We start from the raw sequence: 10,423 nt of genomic DNA, 5'->3' as shown, positions 1-10,423 counted from the left end.
CTCGAATGTCTTGAACGCTAAATTTTGTTGATTGAATATTTTACGCTTTAGGCGGTTTTAATTGATCAGTGTTCTTTTCGACAGTGATATTTGGTCGAATAATTCGTTGGATTATATTATCAACTGTCGATTTGTCTCTACGGAGGATTTTAGATATCAGCCTTTTTTTTGTGGTAAAAGAAGTCAACGTCTCGCGATTATTAGGAAATCGGTAATCGGAGGTGAGTTCTTATAATTTCACACAGTTGAATAAGTTTTCTATGTTCCATACCTCATTTTCCTATAATAAGATCACTACAATCATAAATATGATTTTCTAGGCGTTTAACCCCATATATCGAAATCATCTCGAAGTTCCCATGTCTGCATAATCATGAATGAAGATTCCAAGACAAATATTTTCACATTTATTTCTACCTCACTTACAAACACAGTCTAGAGAATAAAATATCAATAAATAATTAATTAATAATATCACATTTTGAGCATTATCACATAATTAATAACAGTCTATAATTATTTAATATTGTTTTCGCTAATTTTTTGACACCCGCATAACGTGTGATTTGTGGCAGATATGTGGAAGAACTCAACTGAACTACTACGAACACTCATAAAAGTCAAATCAACATCATCATCATTCATAGCTTTGCATCTTTCGTTGAACTTCCCGCAGCATCCAGTATTTTCACATCTGTGCAGGATTGTATTGATAGGATAAATCTGAAACAAAAGAAAGGATATTGAATAGTTATTTCTCACATCAATCATGTACTTTTCTTCAAAGTTTCTAAGGATGTGAATGAATGGTACACTTTATGATGGTGATCTCTATTGAAAATAACTCGTCAGCAGATAATGTTGGCATTGATTACAAAATGGTAGTGAATTCAGAAAATTGAAAACTGATAGATGACATGAACTGTCTGAAACTATACATTCTTCAAATAGATTTATACAAGATGTTTCAAATTAAGTCGGCACCGTTGCCAACTCCGTTATTATTGATGCTACGAATACGGTTGAATGGGCAAACTAGTAGCATTTTCAATGGCCTTCTCAACATTCTCTTGTTCATATCATCTTTATTCACAAAGTTTAAAGTGAGCGACTCATGTGGAAATATTTATTGATCTCGCTAGTATAAAAAATTTCTTTGTTTTGGCAAATGAAACCTCATGATTATACAAACACCCAATTTTGGTAATGATACGAATGACAATATTTTGTTGCTAACAGTAAAAAAAAAGAATAGCCCTATGATTTGAACCGTGAAACCCGTAATCATTATGTCGCACCACTCACTTGACACCGCTGAGCTATTAATTCTTGAAAAATATTATTCATAATAAACAAAATAACAAATCTACTATGACAAATGTTAAAATATGTCCAGTAGTAACCAAGACATTCTCCAACAAATAGGTGTTTAGTTGAAGGGGATTTAAAAAACAATGTTTTTTGGAAGGCGGTATAAATAGATATTCCTTTGGATTATACAGTCAACAGACACATCGCACCCATCAATAAGATCGACTTGGCTTTTTAGCGGAGTTATTCGTGATATTCTTCAGTTTACTTCGAGAGCGCGTTGAATAAACAGCTATACAACATGGAAGCTAGTTGTTCGGGAATCGTGAAGCGTCCTAAATTGTCACCATTTAATATAAATGAAAAAACAATTGTTATAAATGTATATAATTCTTTAAGAATACAATATCTGCTCGAAATAAAAAGTAAGGAGGAAGTAGTGCAAAAATGCGCGAGTATGACCTATTTAAGAGAAATAAAGAAAGCCAGAGCACTAGGTAAATCTATTTTTTATTTGGATGAAACATGGTCAATAAGGGTCATACCGTCTCGAAGGTTTGGCAAGATCAGAACATCAAAAGTGGAAGAAAAGTCTTTATGGCGTCTTATCATCACCCACATAGGTAGCAGTGAAGGATTTGTGAAAGATGGATTGATGGTGTTTGAATCGAAGAAAAATGGGAATTATTATCAAGAAATGGATGCCACCGTATTCGAAGAATGGTTTAAAAACATACTTGTGAAACTTCCGCAGGGATACGTAATAGTAATGGATAACGCAAGTTACTACAGTGGACGAGTCGAGAAGCGGCCGACGTCGTATTGGAAGAAAGCAGATATTACTGAGTGGTTACAAATGAAAGCTATTCCTTATGAATCGACTGTTAAAAGCGGAGCTCCTCAACTTGGCTATACGTCATAAGTTAAAATTCGTCAGGTATGTCACCGATGAGATGGCGAAGACTAAAAGAAAGTCGGTTCTTCGGTTGCCGCCTTATCACTGTGAATTGAATCCAATAGAGATGGTTTGGGCTCAAGTTAAAGGATTCATCGCAAGGAATAATAACACCTTCAAGCTGTGTGAAGTGAAGAAATAAACCAATACAGTGCTCTGGAAACAGTCGACCAAAAAGCTTGGGAAAAATGTATTCACAAAACAATCAGAATCGAAGCAGAGATGTGGGATCTGGATGATCGCATAGACTCATTATCAGAAAAAATTATTCCAGTTCTCATCAATCCTAATGAAACTGATTCATCCAGTGCAGAATCACTTAACGAATCCCTGTAGACTTTTATCGGATTGAAATTATCGCAATGTCTTATTCGAAGTAAGTATTCCCATTAAATCTATAAAATTGTTTATGAATCAACTATAAAATCCAATAAGAAATATGAATCTTCATTTTCAAACCAAAACGAATATAAAAAGTGTATTTCTCAGTGCAGCCACACTTTTCTACTTCCTGAAAATGTCAAAGTCGAAGCCGAAACGTCGAACAACGTAAAATTTTGAAGGCGGTTCAACTCGAAATCACATGCTCAAATTTCTAACCGCGAAAATCTATTCTATTTGTATACTTATCTGGTGATGTTTCGAATATTTTATCCATCTTCATTATCGTACCGACGATCAATTTCATATTATCAGTGTCAATGATAATAATAATATCAAATCTATTTACATCAAAAGACGAATCATAACTACAAATTAAAATGTTTTGATTTAAATAGGTTGGATAAAGAAAATGGATAGAGTCTTCAAAACGTCACCAGATGATACATGGAGTTTTTGAATATTCACTCGATATTATATAGGTCTTCTTTATTCGCCAAAACAAAGAATATTTTTGTACTATTGAAATAAATTAATAATTCCATATAAGTCGCTCATTTTCAACTTTAGGAAAAAAAGTGATATAAGCTTTACTGTTGAGAATGTTATTACAAATCGAAATGCATGATAAAATATATGGTATTCCATTTAAAAAATAATTTTATGAAATATTCTGAAAACGTGACTGTTATTTCTTCTTGTTTTTGGCATAGAGAAGGCCATTAAAATGCTATTAGTTTGCTCATTTAACCGTATTCGTAGCATCAATAATAACGGAGTTGGCAATGGTGCCGACTCAATCTGGAACACCCTGTATACGGTTTTTTTTCACATTTCTAGAACAATCAAAAAAAACACTTGAATCTTCACAAAACACCAGCAAAATTAATCATGATATATTCCAATTTTAATATTTTACCTCTCACTTGATTTTATACTTGATTTTATTATATGATGGAATCGGCCGATACTTGATGAAAATCCATAACTAACGTATTCCAAAAACACTTTATTGTGAGATTTTCACTAAATTGTTTTACAAAAACGCAACACGTGTTTCGCCATACAATGGCTTCATCTGGCGTGTCTTTCAAGTTGAAAGACACGCCAGATGAAGCCATTGTATGGCGAAACACGTGTTGCGTTTTTGTAAAACAATTTAGTGAAAATCTCACAATAAAGTGTTTTTGGAATACTTGATTTTATTGTTAGTAGTTTTAGTATAGTACTCTTGAATAATTTGTTTGTATATACTCATGGGGTATACGCCCACATACAAGCAGCACTTACTGCTTCCGTGGTATATTCTTGTTTATTCACAATAATGCTGCATTTGTTAAATTATACTCTGCAATTATTTTTCTTGTGTGAATAAATATTATTATTATCATATATGTATATGTGACGCATAACGCCACATAAAAGTGATTGTAACACAAACAAAACCACCTGTGCACTTGCAGAGCATGTCATCAGCACTAAACACACAATGAACTACACCGAAGTTAAAGTTTTGTGTACTGAAAGCAATTTACAAAAATGGTTGTTTGAAGAAATGTTTTTATCAAAAGGAATACCAATAACGTGAACAAAAAGACTCAACTCAACAAACTCAGCAATATTTATAATTACATTTTAAAATTGGAACTAATTCCTCCAGGTTCCCCAAGCAACATATAGTGTTTGGGTTTTGGGCGCAGTGCTGAGTCTGTCAAAAAAACCATTCACTTTATTTGTGAGTGTTTGGCAGCACTGTACCCAGATTCAGATACTTTTGATTTTGTTTGTGTCAGCCATGGTGTTGGTGTGCCTTTTGGTAATCCTGTTTTGTTGTTTTACTGTCAAATCATCAAACTTCAAATGTCTTTTCATAATGTCAATTATCAAATTTTGAATATTTCCTCTTTCCTCTCTCTTTATGGTTGCTACCACCACTACCGAGTAAGTGCCAAGCATGGCCAGTAAAATAATCTCAAAATTTTTAAATGTTTAAATAAAATAAGTTTTTTGTACTTTTTCTCTGAAACTCTAAAATTGAATGTGCGACACTTTTCTACATGTTGTTTTTGTTTTTCTTTGTTTTTTCTCATTGTCACGTCTGACTTTTTACTATAACCTGAAGTTAGTAAGTACATTTTTTATCTATTTGTTTTACAATTTTGCTGCAATGTTTTTAAATTTCTTGTAGATCTCTTGATAAAGGAAATGAACATTCTCGAAAGCTCGACCATACAACAAAGAGTATTCTTTAAACAACAGCCCAGTAATTTGACTGTATCCCCAACAATATTTCGCATTTCTCTTATATATATAGCATGACTCACAGTCAATGGTAGGTTAGACGTTTCTGGAAAACGCAAAGCATGATTTGCGTTTTCCAGAAACTCCAGGAATATGCTGAACTGGTTTTTTCGGGTATTTGATCCGTGTATGTGATATTATCTCTAATTTCACCGACGTTTCGACAAAATCTCATTTGTCATTATCAAGGTGTGCTGTTACGTGTTCAGAAATTTGTTGACCTTGCTCAACTCACTTCTTACTATAATGGTAAAATGGTATTCGTTATGTGTTCAGAAATAGATTAGTCCATAAACCCTCTACTACCTACTATTTAAACGTTGTTGAGTTTTACCTGCGTTCTTCTTCTTCTTAGTTGACCTCATCTCCCCGTTAAGGTATTGAATATGAAATCTGAAGTTTTCACGGATAGGAATATGCTGAACTGGTTTTTTTCGGGTATTTGATCCGTGTATGTGATATTATCTCTAATTTCACGTGTTACGTGTTTACGTGCTGTTACACGTAACAGCACGCCTTGATAATGACAAATGAGATTTTGTCGAAACGTCGGTGAAATTAGAGATAATATCACATACACGGATCAAATACCCGAAAAAACCAGTTCAGCATATTCCTATCCGTGAAAACTTCAGATTTCATATTCAATACCTTAACGGGGAGATGAGGTCAACTAAGAAGAAGAAGAACGCAGGTAAAACTCAACAACGTTTAAATAGTAGGTAGTAGAGGGTTTATGGACTAATCTATTTCTGAACACATAACGAATACCATTTTACCATTATAGTAAGAAGTGAGTTGAGCAAGGTCAACAAATTTCTGAACACGTAACAGCACACCTTGATAATGACAAATGAGATTTTGTCGAAACGATATATATATATATATATATATATATATATATATATATATATATATATATATATATATATATATATATATAAATATATATGTTATATTTCGGTTTTTTCTCATATAACATTTCAAATAATGAAGAAAATGACCGTTCAATACTTTGAGCTTATATCCTCGGGCATTTAAAAGAAAATTCTTTTTTTTCATCGTCAACGATGTCTCTACTAGATCAAATTTCTTGAAGATGTTCTCCTGCTCAGTTCTGAAAATTGAAGGTGCTCCAAAATCGAATTGATAGGTGTAAAAAGTGGGACACGATGACATTAGCAAACCGCCCCGGCTCCGCACGGGTACAATGTTGATACTAAAATGAATATACTAGAGAATGTCTTTAAATTATTATTATATATACGATAATAATATGTATATGTATGTATATGTATATGTGACGCATAACGCCACATAAAAGTGATTGTAACACAAACAAAACCACCTGTGCACTTGCAGAGCATGTCATCAGCACTAAACACACAATGAACTACACCGAAGTTAAAGTTTTGTTTACTGAAAGCAATTTACAAAAATGGTTGTTTGAAGAAATGTTTTTATCAAAAGGAATACCAATAACGTGAACAAAAAGACTCAACTCAACAAACTCAGCAATATTTATAATTACATTTTAAAATTGAAACTAATTCCTCCAGGTTCCCCAAGCAACATATAGTGTTTGGTTTTGGGCGCAGTGCTGAGTCTGTCAAAAAAACCATTCACTTTATTTGTGAGTGTTTGGCAGCACTGTACCCAGATTCAGATACTTTTGATTTTGTTTGTGTCAGCCATGGTGTTGGTGTGCCTTTTGGTAATCCTGTTTTGTTGTTTTACTGTCAAATCATCAAACTTCAAATGTCTTTTCATAATGTCAATTATCAAATTTTGAATATTTCCTCTTTCCTCTCTCTTTATGGTTGCTACCACGCTACCGAGTAAGTGCCAAGCATGGCCAGTAAAATAATCTCAAAATTTTTAAATGTTTAAATAAAATAAGTTTTTTGTACTTTTTCTCTGAAACTCTAAAATTGAATGTGCGACACTTTTCTACATGTTGTTTTTGTTTTTCTTTGTTTTTCTCATTGTCACGTCTGACTTTTTACTATAACCTGAAGTTAGTAAGTACATTTTTTATCTATTTGTTTTACAATTTTGCTGCAATGTTTTTAAATTTCTTGTAGATCTCTTGATAAAGGAAATGAACATTCTCGAAAGCTCGACCATACAACAAAGAGTATTCTTTAAACAACAGCCCAGTAATTTGACTGTATCCCCAACAATATTTCGCATTTCTCTTATATATATAGCATGACTCACAGTCAATGGTAGGTTAGACGTTTCTGGAAAACGCAAAGCATGATTTTTCTGAAAATTTCACCTCTCACATTTCCTTACCTGTTCTATCGATCTGAAATATTTTCAGCATTGCGGCGTTGCCACTTCTATCAAAAAGTCCTAGCAATTATATATTTTTAAATGGAACACCCCGTATATTGATACATTTTTGGAATCGCTCTAGTATTTTAATACGTTTTTGTTGATTATGTCCTACACCTATCTCTATCTGTTTTCGAGATAAAAAATAAATTGTGCTAAATATAGTCCAAAACATAGCCTTAATTGAAATTAAGTACATCAGTACTCTCAATTCATGAAAAGTTGATATTTTGATGATAGTTTGGATAAACTCGAAATATTAAAATAACCATTTTCTCATTTGATGTAACAGGTTTTGGTAATGTTGAAGGCGCTTTTAACATGGAGCCATAGTTAAGGAAATTATTTTGTAATCTCACAAACTTCCTCTCGTTCATCGTTCAGGATACATTTGAAATAATGAACTTTTGACTACTTTTATTCACAATGGAAATAATAGTAATTTTAGCACACCCTGTATGATATGGAATCGATTTCTTGGTGTTATTTGAATATTTCGAGTTTGTTGTTGTTTTCCCAAATGTCCATGCATGGACATTTGGGAAAACTTGAACATCCATAAATTTAACAGTCATAAATCGGTGATCGAGGAACAAGTACAAATCAAAACACAACAACACACATTCAATATATTAAACAAAACCACACACATTCCTAGAGAAGATCCAACACAAAGAGAGTACCTGATACAGTACAAATACAGGCAAATTTACCTAAATAAATACCTGAGTTAGGACGCTCTGACCGTATAAAGAGGCAGACGACAGGATAACAAGTTCAGTTTGAGGAGTGCCAAGAAGATGACAGGACTACCAACTGTCGAAAGCGCTCGCGGAAAATTAATAGAAGATATAAAGCTTCAAATCCTTTTTGTAAAATTTAATATTGAAATACTGAAAATAAAGGAAAATTAGTTGCATCACTCAAAATATATATATATATATATATATATATATATATATATATATATATATATATAATATATATATATATGAAATCTGAAGTTTTCACGGATAGGAATATGCTGAACTGGTTTTTTCGGGTATTTGATCCGTGTATGTGATATTATCTCTAATTTCACCGACGTTTCGACAAAATCTCATTTGTCATTATCAAGGTGTGCTGTTACGTGTTCAGAAATTTGTTGACCTTGCTCAACTCACTTCTTACTATAATGGTAAAATGGTATTCGTTATGTGTTCAGAAATAGATTAGTCCATAAACCCTCTACTACCTACTATTTAAACGTTGTTGAGTTTTACCTGCGTTCTTCTTCTTCTTAGTTGACCTCATCTCCCCGTTAAGGTATTGAATATGAAATCTGAAGTTTTCACGGATAGGAATATGCTGAACTGGTTTTTTCGGGTATTTGATCCGTGTATGTGATATTATCTCTAATTTCACGTGTTACGTGTTTACGTGCTGTTACACGTAACAGCACGCCTTGATAATGACAAATGAGATTTTGTCGAAACGTCGGTGAAATTAGAGATAATATCACATACACGGATCAAATACCCGAAAAAACCAGTTCAGCATATTCCTATCCGTGAAAACTTCAGATTTCATATTCAATACCTTAACGGGAGATGAGGTCAACTAAGAAGAAGAAGAACGCAGGTAAAACTCAACAACGTTTAAATAGTAGGTAGTAGAGGGTTTATGGACTAATCTATTTCTGAACACATAACGAATACCATTTTACCATTATAGTAAGAAGTGAGTTGAGCAAGGTCAACAAATTTCTGAACACGTAACAGCACACCTTGATAATGACAAATGAGATTTTGTCGAAACGATATATATATATATATATATATATATATATATATATATATATATATATATATATATATATATATATATATAAATATATATGTTATATTTCGGTTTTTCTCATATAACATTTCAAATAATGAAGAAAATGACCGTTCAATACTTTGAGCTTATATCCTCGGGCATTTAAAAGAAAATTCTTTTTTTTCATCGTCAACGATGTCTCTACTAGATCAAATTCTCCTGAAGTGTTGAAATTGCTCAGTGCTCAAATCGAATTGAAGGTGCTCCAAAATCGAATTGTAGGTGTAAAAATGGGACACGATGACATTAGCAAACCGCCCCGGCTCCGCACGGGTACAATGTTGATACTAAAATGAATATACTAGAGAATGTCTTTAAATTATTATTATATATACGATAATAATATGTATATGTATGTATATGTATATGTGACGCATAACGCCACATAAAAGTGATTGTAACACAAACAAAACCACCTGTGCACTTGCAGAGCATGTCATCAGCACTAAACACACAATGAACTACACCGAAGTTAAAGTTTTGTTTACTGAAAGCAATTTACAAAAATGGTTGTTTGAAGAAATGTTTTTATCAAAGGAATACCAATAACGTGAACAAAAAGACTCAACTCAACAAACTCAGCAATATTTATAATTACATTTTAAAATTGAAACTAATTCCTCCAGGTTCCCCAAGCAACATATAGTGTTTGGTTTTGGGCGCAGTGCTGAGTCTGTCAAAAAAACCATTCACTTTATTTGTGAGTGTTTGGCAGCACTGTACCCAGATTCAGATACTTTTGATTTTGTTTGTGTCAGCCATGGTGTTGGTGTGCCTTTTGGTAATCCTGTTTTGTTGTTTTACTGTCAAATCATCAAACTTCAAATGTCTTTTCATAATGTCAATTATCAAATTTTGAATATTTCCTCTTTCCTCTCTCTTTATGGTTGCTACCACGCTACCGAGTAAGTGCCAAGCATGGCCAGTAAAATAATCTCAAAATTTTTAAATGTTTAAATAAAATAAGTTTTTTGTACTTTTTCTCTGAAACTCTAAAATTGAATGTGCGACACTTTTCTACATGTTGTTTTTGTTTTTCTTTGTTTTTCTCATTGTCACGTCTGACTTTTTACTATAACCTGAAGTTAGTAAGTACATTTTTTATCTATTTGTTTTACAATTTTGCTGCAATGTTTTTAAATTTCTTGTAGATCTCTTGATAAAGGAAATGAACATTCTCGAAAGCTCGACCATACAACAAAGAGTATTCTTTAAACAACAGCCCAGTAATTTGACTGTATCCCCAACAATATTTCGCATTTCTCTTATATATAT

General features: G+C 32.7%; 1 long non-coding RNA gene across 1 annotated transcript in view; it reads right to left on the bottom strand.

Moving 5' to 3' along the window:
• Window positions 1-384: 384 nt before the first annotated feature.
• LOC111512541 (uncharacterized) overlaps window positions 385-10,423 on the bottom strand; it is a 22,920-nt gene continuing 12,881 nt past the window's right edge. The window contains exon 2 of the long non-coding RNA XR_012464699.1: window positions 385-723. This is a non-coding gene — a long non-coding RNA (uncharacterized lncRNA). The remainder of the gene's footprint in view (window positions 724-10,423) is intronic.

Source organism: Leptinotarsa decemlineata, unplaced genomic scaffold (genome assembly GCF_025532065.1).
Source record: "Leptinotarsa decemlineata unplaced genomic scaffold, Ldec_3_MD MMD2_tig00000035_RagTag_RagTag, whole genome shotgun sequence".
NCBI lineage: Eukaryota > Metazoa > Arthropoda > Insecta > Coleoptera > Chrysomelidae > Leptinotarsa > Leptinotarsa decemlineata.
The sequence above is the reverse complement of the archived record's forward strand: the minus strand, read 5'-3'. Positions and strand labels throughout refer to the sequence as shown.